A 15303-nucleotide genomic window follows, 5' to 3' on the forward strand; every position below is an offset into this window, starting at 1 on the left:
TGATTGCAGCGTGGCAGAGATGTACCAAAAGGACCATGGATGACTGAAGAGTAGAAATGCACTGGGCTAACATTCACTCACATGGCACTGCCACGCAAGCTGTATATATATATATTCCTCGTTCCTGAGCTTTCTAGCTCGTAGGACAGCTCCCCCTGCCACAGTAACCACACATCCCAAATGTCCATTTATTTCTCTATTCAACAGGAAATCAAGGTAGTGAGTCCAAGCAGAGCTCTGGTGTAGAGGAAACATAGCAGCAGACACCGTACCTGCCCCCAGGGAGCTTACAGTTTAGCTGGTGAGAGAGACACCAAACAACTAGTTAAACAATGATTTGATCGCAATGATGCACAAAGGAAAAGTACTGGGTGCTTCTGGGCAGACGGCCAGGAGATGCAGCTCAGACTGCTGCACCGGGAAAGGCTAGTTTGGGCAGCTGCCGTCACCTTGGGAGCTGACACACGAGTAGGTGTCAGCATGGAAAAAGTCTGGAAGGTAGAAGCAGGAGGACCACGATCCAAGCAGAGGAAATGTGCATGCAAGCTCTGAGTTGGAAGGCCTCAGTTCAAGAAACTGAAGCAAGGGTAGCATGGAGCGCAGAGAATGAGAAGCATGGAGCACAGAGAGAGAAGAAGCTACAGGAGCAAACGGGCAAGTAATGGAGGCCCCATGGGTCATAGTGAGGATGGGGTTAGATCTTCACAGCAATGGGGAGCCATCGAGTGGTTTACACAGGGGGACAACATGGTCAAATGGGTTTTAAAAACCCAACTCTGTTGCAGGGTCAAGAAGAAGTTGAAGGGAGAGAAGGGGAGCTTGTGGAGGCAAAGAGGCCAATTTGACTGCTGTTTCTAAGACCCACAGAAGATAAGATTGTGGCTTCACCCAAAATGGTGGTGAGAGTAGAGACAAGTGGATGGTTCTGGGAGGAAACACTTTTCTTCTGGCTGGTCTATGAATTACGTCGACATGAGACAGATCAACAGGGAAAAAAATCAACTTTAATTATGCACTCCACATAAACTTGAGAGAGTCCAAAGACAGGCAAAATGAGGTATATGTGTCATCCTGAACTAAGGAGAAGGGGGGGGGGCAGGGGTCCGGAACTTCAAAGGGAAGGAAGACAATTCACAGGAAAATGAAAAAGAGTGAATGTTTGGTAAGCAAACATTTGCTAGGCCATACAGAGCAATGGGACATAGACTTTGATCAAACAGGCCTCAGCTAAGTTCCTCCTTGTCTACCACCCTGGTTCACGTTATAATGTAATTATCTATGTGGTAGCTCTCTTCCTGGAGCAGGTCCTCTATTTAAATTCTTTTAGGCAGTCAAGGGGAAGGTCAAAGCTTCTTTGTGCCTTGATTGTTTCAGATCAAAATCATCTGCGTGCCAACATGGCACATATTGGGGCAATTCTCATTCTGAACCCCTAGGATGGTTATTAGGAAATATAATCAATAGGACTTAGCCATTGATTGGATACAAAAATTCTGCAAGAAGAAGGTATAAAGGATGATGCCTGATGTTCTGGCTTGAGCTACCTGGTGGTGCTCTCACTTAGTAAACAATGGTGAAGGATCCAATTAGGGAACGAGTAGGGGGAAATGGAGGATCAGGACAGAGCAAGAGTTTATCTTCACCAATACAGTCCTGATTTCAAATATTCGATTCTCTTGTCTTCATAAACTCAACATCTCTCAGAAAAATCTGCTATTTTTCTAATGAAGCCACATTTCCAGATTCCCTTTGGTACAAAAGTATCCTCAAATTTTCTTTTATCAGACTAAAAGCCTTTGGGACCACCAATTTGGTTACCAAATCCGTGAGACATCCCTTTTGCTTGAGAAGTCATGTTAATTAACCACTCTCCTAAAACTTGTAACCATTGTGAATTTTAGCACACTGATGATAATAAACTCAAGTAAGCTGCTTTCTTTTAGGCAAAAAACAAAAACCATTTGGAAACTTCAACCTGGACACTTAATTCTATCCTGGCAAAGACCAGATCCCTCTGAGATGATTATTACCACCACAACCCTACTCCATTTTCTGTATTCGACCTTGATTAAATAATGGGAAACATTTGGCTCTAATGAGTCACCCGCCATTGTCAACAGCCAAAGAACTTTACCCCTAGGTCCCTTCTGCAACATGGCAACTTGCCCTACTAAACAGTGATTAATTCAGGAATATAGAGCTGATCTATAACCAGGTTCCAAGAGAAACATTTTAGTACTGTTTGTCATAAGCAGGAAAGGGTGGAGCATACTGAGATGGTTACTAACCAATTTTCATAATCAAAAAGCATTGTACTCTATTGGCCAAAACATTAGTCATGGGATTAGACTCCATCTGGCCTTGAATAGTCTAATCCTCTTAAAAATAGCTCAGAGTAATCAGGTTAGCTTCACTGTAAATTTTAGTAAGCCCATCACTCTTGTAAGAGTTTCAGAAAAAGAAAGATCAAACACTTTCTAAAATCCTTGATGCTGGTGAAACACTGGGCACAATAAATGTTCTTACGAAGCACTTATATAATTGATTTAAGCTAAAATATACTAATAGAGATACATTTGCCAGAACAAATGGATTTATACTATAAAGACTTCCACTGTCGAAGCAAATTCTGAGTGCTGGTTTTCTAAATAACATGACAGTAACAAGAAAGGTCATAGGGAAATATCTCACCAAGCGCTCTACTTTCTAGCAATTTTTCAATGGAAGCCCCTTTTAGCAATGCCAGTTAAGGATGTTATGAGTAAATGAAGTAGCCAATTGTTCTGTGACTTTCTGGTGAGCGCAGTGCCCTCTCCCCAGCAGGCAATGCAGACTTGACGAGCAAACTCAGCTCAGGTCTTCAATGCATCCACTTTGCTCTGGCCAATTCACCAAATCCACTGTCACCTCAAGTCTCCTAAGTCTTTTTTACACGTCCCACATTACCAAGCCACAACCCCACCTTCCTACAGTTTGCAGAAGTGCTTCTGAAGCCAAGAATAGGATCACTAATGTGCTCTTGTAAGTTTCCACTTAGATTCAGTTCTACATTTGAACCTCTCCACATTATCCTGGACGCTCACTTATGGTCTTATTTACCCACTGTCCAGTGACTGAATCTGTCCAGTCCAGATTCAGCAAGCATATCAAAAAGTTATAAGGCACACCTGCTTATCTTCATTCAAATTACTGATACAAATGTTGAAGCTTACAGATTCTAGAACAATGTCATTTTTTTCAAGTTCAAATTGACATAAGATGGCATCATCACCCAAATGGTTATTCTTCCCAGTAAGTGCCCTTGAATCCAAACCAAAGTTTTCTAAAGGCTTAGGTGAAGCTGAGCACACACACAGACACAGCCATGCATGCTTTGTGGACGTACACTGAATGCATGCATTCAGAAGGGCTCTAAATGTTTATTTATCTGTGAGAGAGAGAGAGAGAGACAGAGCAGGGTAGGGGCAGAGGGAGAGAGAGAGACAGAGGATCTGAAACAGGCTTTGCATTGACAGAACTGACAGCACAGAGCCCGACGCAGGGCTCAAACTCATGAACCATGAGATCGTGACCTGAGCTGAAGTTGGACTCTTAACTGACTGAGCCAAGCAGGTGCCCCAAAAGGGTTCTAAAATTCAAACTTCACTGAAAAACTAGAAAGGAGGCATTCTGCCTGATTCTACTCCACCTGACCATGGACTGTCCCTTCTTTGCTATTTATATAGGAGAAGTCAACCAGCCTGTCAAAAATAAAAAAGGCTACTATCTATATAATTGCAATAAATATGCTTTAATACTTTCAGAGAATATTCCTGTGATGGTTAATTTTAGGTGTCAACTTGGCTGGAACATGGTGCCCACATATGTGATCAAATATTATTCTAGATGTTTCTGTAGGGTTTTTTTGATGACATTTACGTTTAAATTGGTGGACTTTAACTAAAGCAGGTTTCCCTCCATAATGTAGGTGGGCCTTATCCAACCAAATGAAGTCCTTACCAGAGCAAAAGACTGACTCCCTTGGAATAAGAAAGGATTCTTCCAGCAGACAACCTTCAGACTTGAGTTATGACATCATCCGCTCTTCCCCTAATAGCATGACAGTCTTCAGGTTCATGACCTGACTCAGCTCTTTCCTGAGTCTCCAGCCTGATGGCCTTCAGACTTGAATTACAAATTTTGAACTTGGCAGTATACACACACACTCACATACAGACACACACACACACACACACACACACACACACACACACATATACTGGAGAACCCTGATAGAATCAAAAGGTATTTTAATATTGAAAGTACAAAAATTTACTAATACAATGCACAGAAACAATCTTATACCTTTAGTTCTTCAAAGGAATCATTAATGACATCCTATTAGCTTCTTTATTCTCTTTAAGTAGCTCATATCCATTGCCCTTTAGACTTTTTTTCAGGATGTATCCACCTTCTTATTCGTCCTTGAAATCTTGGGTGAAGGAAAGTATATAAATATTTCACCTCTGCAATTCCAGTTTTCTACTATTCAGAAGATATCTACTGAATCATAGGTCAAAGATACAGCCACTGTCTGTGCAGAAGTCATAAGAATATTAATAACTCCTAGTGGATTTATGGGTCAGGCTTATTGAACAAAAAAATTACTTTCAGGGCACAAGACCCCCTTAAGGTAAATGAGAAAGGGAAGCATGAGCGAGAGAGAGAGAAACTGCACTTGCTCAGGGCAAGAGAATCCTACGCTCAATACCTGTGGGGGAGGGGAAGAAAGGCCATCTTGAATGTAGGCATTTCCAACAACAGCCACTCTACACACACACACACACACACAGTGGCTATAACAATGATTTTTTTTTTTTAACAAGCGATTTCTTGGGAGAGGTCTTGGTCTGATGAGATGCCACCATAAAGTAACAAAACCACAAAAGACCATGGAAATACACAATGATGGATAACACTGTGTAACACTGCCAAGTTACCTTCGCATTTCCATTACTTGTGGCAATAGGAGACAGACAGCATATGGGTAATAAAAAGCCATCAGTAATCCAAAAATCTAATTTTAGCAAATGGTTCAAAGTCCTCCCACAAGATCCTTTATGAAAAGGATTCATAAGTGTTGCGTCTGCAGTGAAGAGAGCCACAGAAGCTGTCTGAGAAGACCAGGCAGAGCCCAGACTTCTGGGAGAAGAGCATTGGGGAAGGTGACTTGGTCCCCAGCTCTGCCAGGCACCGGACGTCTCCCAGGGACTGGCTCCAGCTGTCCTCAAGAGGCTGATCCATACATGAGAACAATGGTTTCTTAATTCACCTCAAAAGAACTCTATACTGAGGCACCTGGCTGGTTCAGTCGGTAGGGTGATCTCAGGGTTGTGGGTTTGAGCCCCACATTGGATGTAGAGACTGCTTAAAAATAAAATCTTGAAAAAAAAATTTAAAAAGAACTCTTCACTCACCATGAGACTCACTTCTTGTGGTCAGCACATTCTCACCTCCTTGAAGATTCCAACACAGTCAAATTATAAATAAAAAACTGTTTGATGAGCACGCAGTGAGGACAAGAGGAGATTGTGGAATGATTTTATGGATAGTGACATCAAGTCGTCAGGATACAGACAAACCTTTCAAAGAGATGAAACCATGTCTGCTGCTCCAGGCATCCTGTCTTGCAGACAGTGAAGTCCCCACACAGGAAAGGCCCTGCTTCCCACTCTCGTTCCCTGGGCCCATGTTGATAATCTGCCTCTGGTTCTAAGTGTGTCTAAAACTCCCCAAATACTCACCTACAGATTATTGCATAAGATGGATGCCCTGAGCTGAATTATGTCACCAAAATTCATATGATAAAGTCCTGACCCTAGCACCTCAGAATATGATTATATTTGGAGATAGTGTCTTTAAAGAGTAACTAAGTTAAAATGAGATTATTTCAAATGAGGTTCTAATTCCATATGACTGGTGTCCTTATATAAAAACAGAATTTGGGGGCACGTGGGTGGCTTAGTCAGTTAAGCATCTGACTCTTGAATTCAGCTCAGCTCATGATCTCACAGTATCATGAGTTTGAGCCCCGCATCGGGCTCTGTGTGCTGACCATGCAGAGCCTCTCGGGATTCTCCCTCTCTCCTCTCTCTGCCCCTCACCCACTCACACTCTCTCTGTCTCTCTCAAATACACTTAAAAAAAAAACCGAATTTGGACACAGATACACAAATGAACATTGGGAAACCACGCAAAGACACAGGAGAAGACGGCCATCTACAAGCCAGGGAGAGAGCCCTACCACAGTCTCCCACATTCCTCAGAAGGAACCAGCCCCGAGGACATCTTGATTTCAGAATTCTGGCCTCCAGAGAAGTCTGTGAGAAATTAAATCTTTGTTGTTTAAACCACCCCCTCTGGGTAGTTTGTTATGGCAGCCCCAGCAAATGAATACGCAGGTTATGTCAGAGTTACGAGTTTTTCACTGAGAATAGGGTCTTTCACAATTTTAAGAGAGGTGTTTCTTACCCTACACACCAGTACCATTTCAAACACTGGCCCCAGCTAATGAGCAGAGGTATGCCTACTGCCAGAGTCTAGAGGAGGGAAGCTATTTTAAGAGGGGGAGGAGGGATTTTTATGTTGCTCAGATCACATAATTAGCTCAGAGTAATTGATGAGTATAGACATAAGTCCTTAGTACATATGCATTCGTACTATTAAATATTCATGAAACGATTGTCTCCAACTGGAAGCTCAACATTCCTCTGCCCTTTTGTTCTCGACCCCTGCCATTCTCCCTCCCCCAAAATCATTCCACCTCGGAAGAAGCGTCTCGTTTTTTAATTGTCAAATCCAGTGGATGGTTTTCTGCCACTGCTTTCCCGGACCTCTCCTACAGTTGATTGTTTCCTCTTTGTTGAAACCCTCCCTCCACCATCTCCCACCTTATCACCTCACAGGAAGCTGGCCTTTCCATCTCTCACTACCCCCTTTTGGTCTCCGCCATGATAGTTTTCCTCTTGACACCTCATAAATATTACTATTCCTTGAATTTATGTCAACACGCTTCTCGTAGCACATAAATTTACCTATCACTTCTATGCTGATGATCCAGATCCACACAAGAACTAGCTTCTCCCCATTGCCTTCAGCCTAGAATCACACGTCCCGCTTTCTGATGAGGAAGTCCAATTTTACTTCCACTCCTACTGCATTAGAGAACCATTTGCGTGGCCCTTCCTGCAGCCCCTTCTCAGTGAGACCTCCACATCCTGAGAGAGGAAGCACATATTTTCTTGGTCCTCTCTGCCGCACAGACTCCTAAGTACCTGAGAATTTGCATCACCTATCGAATAAGGCAAACCCTCCTTAACGTGGCATTCGAGACCCTCGGAAAATGGCCCTGGTTTACCTTTCCAGCCTCTCCACCTTCCAATCTAGACAGAGGAGTCTGCTCCTTCTCAGATATTTCCAGGCCTTCGCTCATATTCTCCATGTTTAGAAAAGCTTCCCCTACTAATTTAGGAAGATCTTCTCATCTTCCTAATTTAAAAAAGAAAAAGGAAAAACTTCCTCCTTTTAGCTTTCACTGAAACTTAGCCAGGCAGAATGCCACCATATGCTTTGCTGTGTAACGTATACATCCCACTATTACAGTGTTTATTCTGTGTCATGCTCATTTGTTTGTAAATCTGCCTTTGCTATCATTCCATGAGTCATTGCAGAGACCATGGCTCTCATCTCTGAAGCCTCTTGAGCCTGCTACCATCATTAACACAGTGACTCATGAGTATTCCTGAAGGGAACTAAACTCTTCCGGGGAGGAAGCATGGACAAGCCACATAAAACTGGGAGGACGACACGGCTCTACAACGAAATGCAAAGCACTATCCACACACAGAATTAGTATATCACTCATCCTCTTCAGGATTTAGGACTTTTGAACGTTAAAATGCCCAGGAGGTATCACGGAGAACAGCACCAACCAAGGCTGAAGCACACACCCTGAAATTCCGGACATAAAGCCTGGCCAAGTACAATTTTAAATGCTCTCGTCTTCAGTTTAGCTTCAGGAAATTAAAAATTGACCCTTCACCTATCTGAAAAGATTTTTGTTAAGATCACACAGTCTGTGAAATACAGCCCTTGATATTTGTGTAAGAAGGTGGCCTATGCAAAACTCAACTCTGAGGTTTCTAGAACTGTAGAACGTTCTCAAAAGGAACAAGCTAGGGGGTGGCTCATTTGTTTGAACACATCCTTCTGACTCCTCAGATATAGAGTGAGTTCCTACCTATGGTTCCAAGGGAAAACTGTGAGGTGACCTGGTGCAAAACCAGATTCTAAAGGACTGAGTTTGAATCGTACCTCTCACTGTTGACTTCTCACTGGAAGAAGAAAGGAAAGAAATTAGTCATGATTTGGTTAAGAATTTTAGAAAGAACTATAGCTTATCAAGAATTTATGTCAATCTTTCCCAATAAAACCCTGGATCCTCTAACTTGAGACCTGGAACTTCAAGAAAATTGTGAAGACATCGATCTTTCCCTAATGCTGGAGTCTGGACTATACAAGGAAGTAAATTTGGCTTGGCAAGACGAAAGCTGCATAGGACTGTTAACACATGTGCTGGTATTATTTGCATGAACCACCCTCAACATTGGTGAATATCCTGGCGTTGAACTGTCCTCTTCCGAAATGATTATCTTTGGGGCCCCTTGGAGTGAGACGTGAGCAGTTTCTGTTAGGATGAGTGTACATTCCCAGCATCCCTTCCCCTGGGAAGAGGGAGATATGGGAACACAGAATGCAGACTTCAGAGATGAAGTTTACAATGAGGTGAAGGGGAACACCATCTTCTCTTCGACCTTGTAGCGGATGGACTTTGAATGTGTGCATATAATGCATGGGGGGTGGGGAGGTGACTTCCCTCTGAAAACCACATCTCATAACCATTGTTAACTATTCTTGGTATTGTACTTTCCATCATTTACCCATAGGCATTCAGTAGAACCTTACCAACGCAGCCCGATTTCAACTGTGGGCTCTAAATGGAAGGGCTTGATTTACGTTGGAGACAGAGAGGCAAAGGCGGTCAGTAATACCCCTTTCTCAGGGTGGAGTACAGGCCCTTTAGCCTTCACCAAAAGACGGAGGCCCGTGTCCACCAGAGGGGTCTCTCCACGTGGGCCACTGGTGGCAAGGACCGTAGGCTAGTCCGAGAAGTTGAGGCTGGGGATAAAGGTCATGAGAGAGCCCATCCCAAATCCACAGAAGCCTCCCAAATACCCAGGAGATCGCTTCAGGGGGGCAGGCACCTGCAGGGGAAGTTTGAAGTAGTATCACTCTGAGAGTTAAAGAAAATGTGACTTCAATTTGAACCTGGGGCTGCTAAGGGCTAGACACCCGGGCACCACTTCAAAGTAGTTCTCTTTTACGAAGATGCTTCCTTGTACTTTTCTTCTCATTAAGGAGAGCTCCAAATACCAGGTTGTTGAAGAGCATTATCATCATTTTTAGTTCCAGATTCTCCTGGTCATGAAATAGATACACGCTTATTCTCAGGAGGAGAATCTAGGCGGCGTGGCATCTACTGAATGAGTACCGACTGCAGAGACTTTGACTCTTCCATTGGCTTCCCCTAACATTGCCCACTTAGGAATCAGAGTAAGAAATGTGTGCGCGCGTGTGCGTGTGTGTGTGTGTGTGTGTGGACGCTCGCGTGCCATACGGCCTACATTGTGAGGTACAGGAGGAAAAAAATGTCCGATGTTAGAGAACTGTAACCTTTTTTGGCAGTTTCACATCACCAATGAATTGTTACCTCTTTCACATTTTTAAAGCCTTAAGTTTACCTGACAAAAATTAATGAACAATGGAAGAGCAGCATAAACACTTGGAATTATTACCCAGGACATCTCGTACTTATCAATTTATGCAGAATGACCGGCTCTCTTGCAAGAACTCATTAAAGTGGAGAACGGGACTTCTGGCCCGTAATTCTTTCTGGAAGACCAGTCCTAGATGTCACTGACTAATTGGGCTAATTGGAAGAGAAAAATGGCACAAAATGTTCCTCCAACATATACATTAATTTGCTTTTATTTTCAGCTGAGTCCTTCATATCTAATTGTGATGATTTGTAGTTCTGAACAAATGAGAGATTCTAAGGGGAAAAAAACATTTATAAAGGATAATTCCAAAAGAAAATAAAGATGAAGAAGAAGAAGGTCAAAAGTGCTATAAAATCTAAAACATTATTCTTTTGACAACCGTTTTAAGATACCACAATCAGTTAAAACTCACTAAAAATATCATCTTGAACACTCTCAGGAACTGAGAACTGCGTGTCCCAAATAATTGTCAACATGACATAGAGCTTTTGCTTTGCTGTGAGGCAGTTCCCAACTGACAAATGAGTTGTGCTCAAAAAGTTCTTTTGAAGTTAATTGTTCAGAACTCAGGCCAGCTCACAAAAGAAAATTAACCCTAAACGCTTCTTGCTTTGGTTTCCTCGGCCGACCGTGCAGAGTACCAAAGACCATGGGGGGTTCAACACCGAAATATATTGTCTCACAGTTCGGGACGTTACAGGTCCAAGATCAAGGTGCGGGCAAGTTGGTTCCCATTGAGGCCTGTGAGGAAGAGTCTGCTGTGTGCCACTCTCCTCGCATTTGGGGATTTGCCGGCAATCTTTCGCATCCCCTCCCCCCTGGGTGTATATCTGTCTATGGGTCCAAGTTCCCCTTTTTTATAGGACAACAGTCATACGAGATGAGGGGCCCACCCTGCTCCAGCAAGGCCTCACCTTAGCTAATTACATCTTCAACGACCTTATCTCCAAATGAGGTCACAATCTGAGGTCAAGGTTCAACAAACGAATCTGAGGGGGACACAGTTCAACCTGTAACACTCCCAAAGGGCCCTTCGAGCACAGGGTCACTGAGAACCTACTTCTGCCAGGGGGGCCAAGGCGGGTAGTAATGCCTCTTCCTCAGGCCAGGCAAGTGGCCCTTTAGCTTTCACCAGAAGATGGGGGTGGACTGCGGTGTCAGGAGCTTCTCGGGGCTCACAGCTCCACCTGAGGTGGGGGAAGCGGGAGAACAGGGCCGAGCCCTCCGGCCCCAGGGAGCTGTGAGTTCTCCTGGCCAGCCCAGCTAGTCAGGGTACTGGAACACAGTACTGGAGAAGGTGTGGGTCCCCTCTGAAGGCACCCGGCAGAGATTCTCCAACTTCTAGCACAGCAGGATCCCCTGGCTGGCCTGTTGAAACAGACTCCTGGGCCACAGGGCCGGTTTCTGGTAGGTTTGGCATGGGGCCTGGGATATTGCATTTCTAACAAGTTCCCGGGTGAGGCCGACGCTGTTGGTCATGGTCTACTATCTGCGAATCATTGTCCTGAGAGACACATTATTGAAAAGATCTGCTTTCTGATTTAAAAAACAAAATGTGCACCCCCTGAGGAGAAACCTCCATAGGAAGAGGGGCTCCAGGGGGTTGAACAGTAGTCTCCCCAAAGACAAGTCCGCCAGGAACCTCGGGATGTGGCCTGACTTGGAAAAAGGGCTTTTGCAAATGTGTTCTTTTAAGTTTCTTTATTTTGAGAGACAGAAGGAGAGAGACAGGGAGGGAGAGAACCAGTAGGGGAGGGACAGAGAGAGGGGGACAGAAGATCGGAAGCAAACTCTGCGTTGACAGCAGAGAGCCGCGGGGCTGGAGCTCACGAACTGTGAGATCATGACCTGAGCCGAAGTTGGACGCTTAACCGACTGAGCCACCCAGGCGCCCCTGCAAATGTTATTAAGGACCTGAGATAAGATCATCCTGGATTAACCAGGTGGTTCTAAGTCCAATGGTGCACGTCCTTGTAAGAGACAGAAGAGAAGACACAGAGGGCACGAGATGACGGAGGCAGAGATGGGGGTGATACCACCACAGACCGAGGAAGGGCAGGAACCCCCAGAAGCTGCAGGAGGAAAGGAAGGGCCCCCCGCAACCAGGGACTTCAAAGGGAGCGTGGCCTTGCCGATACTTGATTTCTGTGAAAGGATAAAACTTCTATCGTTTTGAGCTACTGAGTTTGTGGTAATCTGTCACGGCAGCCCTGGGAAACTAATACAGGGAGATTCTTTGACTAAAGATTAAATAAGCCTCAACTGATCCAAAGACAAGGCCATTTTCCTAATTTTTCCCAGAGACAGATAAATCACAAATTAATACCAGCCACCCTTCTGCAGTCTCTCGCCCTAAAATTAACATGCTTCCAAGGAAATAATATTGCATTACATAGAGAATCTGTGGGACATTTTCTTCAGCAGCTAGTAAAAATGTGCTCCGTAGAGGGGTTTTATATACAGTCAAAACACTGTGAAACCATACAAGGTCGTAGATAGGAGGAGCTATGGCCGGCGGACCCACAGCTGGGGCCCCAGGACTCCCCCAGCACAAAGCAGATTCTGGCACACGACCCACCTCTCTCAGAGTGAAACGGGGCCCCGTGAAGCCGAGAAGCCAGAGAAACGCCAGCCACCGACAGAATTGAGCAGAGAGAGAGAGAACTGAACACACAGAGAGAGAACTGGACCCAGCCACGGTGAAGAGGAAAGGGTGCCCGGGGATCCTTCAGAGCACTCAGAGGTGGCCGCGCTGGGGAGGACCACAGGAGCCAACAGGCCAGAGGGCAGAAGCAGAGGACACTGAACCTTCCGCCTGCACCAAAGCCACACTGCCACCGTGGAGTGGAGGCAGTCTGGAGACGGTCCTGGCCCAAACCCTTCAGCCCTTCCCGTGCTCACGAGTCAGGGATTCGTGGATCTCAAGGCCCATCAGAGAACGGGACATACAGGACCAGGCAGGTTCTGTGTTAATCACGGGATTCATTCTGGAAAAAATGAACTTGCCTCCAGAGGACGTTCAGGAGTCGCCCCAAGTCAACACAATAAAATGACGCAGACCGGAGTTTAAACGACCGTACCAAGGGGAAGAACCAGGCCCTCCCAGCATAGGTCCTTGTATTCTGTGGGCTGGTATCATCCCTTCCTGGCGCTTTGGAGACACAGGGAGGGAAAGGAGAGTTTCCAGGAAAATCTACTACCGAGTACATGTCACCTAAGCAGAGACTGCTAATATTCTGCAGGAAGTCATCAGGGCCTTACAAAGGGAGGGAGCAAACTGCAGCCCAGGTGGCCATGGGGCCCAGAGGAGGGTCAGCGGAACCTGGGAGGAGCCCCCCAACCCAGACAGGGCCAGAAGAGGAGCTCCTCCCAAAACACAGGCCATGAACTCACTGCCCGAGGAGGCACAAAGCTGGACGGCACATCCCACTGCACTGCTTGTGTGTCTCAGTAAATAAACACGTTGAGCAACACACACATCACACATAATCTAGTATCGATGATAGAGATGTATTAGTAAAACTGTATTGTGTTTTGTGTATTAATGTCACATGTAACGTGTTAATAGTCACATACATTATACATGTAAGAGAACAATACATTACATGTATTGCATATATTAATAAATTACACATGTGTTATTACACTATCTCATAAATTATTTATGTATATAGCTATGTCTACCCGTCTCTATCCATCTGTCTCACTCCAGAGTGTAGCGGCCCTCAACACATCCCTTCGTCCGCCTTCATAAAATTCTATACGAGAAGCTCTATTCGACTGTCGTAGACAGAGGTCCTGAGTGTGCCTGGCAGACAGCGTGTCACGAGACTTACTTCAGCCTGGATGTGTGATGTGACTCGCTGCTCTGTACCCAGAAATGGGAAAGAACCTCCTGGTTTCGGTGCCATTTCTGAGTCGGAAGCACTAATGTCCCCTTCAGCAGGTGTCCAGAGAAGTCAAGTAGTGGTCAGGAGGGTCCCGTTCCGTTCACTCTGCCTGCTTTCCAGATGGGTTTCTCCAACCCTCATCACACTTGACTTTCCTTTCTTGCTCCAGTTCAGACAAGCCCTGGGGCATAAGATGGAGACAGTGATGCCTCCTTGCTGCCCCGCCCCCCAGGACTTCGTCTTCTCCATCCATTTCCTCCGCACAGCGTGGGACACAGGATAACGGACGCTATAGACTGCTGCCTGCCTTCACCCCAGGAACATCACACTGACTCCCGCTTCTTCTGCCGGCCCCTCCAGCCTGTGTAAACAGACGTGGTTCACCCCACGGCAGCCACAGGGTCTAAACCGATCTCCAGTGAAAGGGAGAACAAGATCAGAGACCGCTGTGCCCACACAAACCACTTCATGGCTAGGCCAACACTCTAAGGGAAGCATTAAAAACACACACATTTCGAGAGGATGATTTCTTCCTCTCCATCTCTACAACAAAGCTCTAATAGTTGGTTTTCTTGCACATCATTTTTCCTAGTAATTAAAAATGATGGCACAGTATGTAAATGGCCTAAAATCTCAGTGATAGAGAGGGTGTTTGAGTCTCTTGTTTATAAATACTATCAGTTTCCTGGCAGTGAAGGAACTCAATTTACTAAGACCAGCAGAAAGCACTTATATGATAAACCTACTGTTCCGGTTTTCTTTAGAAACATTTGTAATCTACTCTATCAGGGATGGAGATTTTCTATTAAAAATATATCAACACCCTCATAAAGGCCATTTTCCCCTTGCAATTTATTCTGAGTAATAACATCCAAGCCATGAATTTGTTGACAATCAATTTTTTTGCTTCTCTATGCAATTCGGCTGAAGAGTATCTTCAGCTTAAACCCAAAATAACATTCAATTACCAGGTGTGGTGACTGCACACCCTGCGATGCTCCCTGTTTTGTGGTGACATATCTACATATCACCACTGGCCCTACAGCCTGAGCCTCGCGAGGGCTTGCTGTTCGACTTTAAATGGGTTTAATTGACTCCAAACATGAGAAATGTGAGTATTGAACCTCAACTACATCATGAAGAATGTCCCCAGGGTATAGACGTGTGAAAGAGTCACTTAGATGTTGATGAGGGGCGCCCTCTTGATCACGTTTTTCATCACAGAAAATACTGAAAGGCATGAAACCGGTGAGTCTAGCGGCTTGAGTAAAGAAACTCAAAGATGGGGATGCTCGAGGCTGCCTCCCGCTTCATTCTGGAAGGTTGCTGGGATGGACTGTGGTAATTCTAGCTTTTATCCGCCCCGCCCTTTCCCTTCCCCCCCCCCCCAATTTCTTCCAGTAACGAAACCCCCTTGTGAGAAACTCTTTCCAACCAACATATTTAAGACTTAAGACTCAGGCTTGGTCCCTCCAGGAAACACAAGCCCCTGACCACAGTGATTACTTCAGGGACAGACACAGCCACTTGGGCCA

At 45.0% G+C, this 15303-nt stretch overlaps 1 long non-coding RNA gene across 1 annotated transcript in view; it reads right to left on the reverse strand.

Annotated features, from left to right (window-relative positions):
• Positions 1 to 15303, reverse strand: part of LOC132680675 (uncharacterized) — a 36516-nt gene that overhangs the window by 21015 nt on the left and 198 nt on the right. The window lies entirely within an intron of this gene.

The sequence above is a fragment of the Panthera onca genome, chromosome A1 (genome assembly GCF_046562875.1).
Source record: "Panthera onca isolate mPanOnc1 chromosome A1, mPanOnc1 haplotype 2, whole genome shotgun sequence".
In the NCBI taxonomy this organism is placed as follows: domain Eukaryota; kingdom Metazoa; phylum Chordata; class Mammalia; order Carnivora; family Felidae; genus Panthera; species Panthera onca.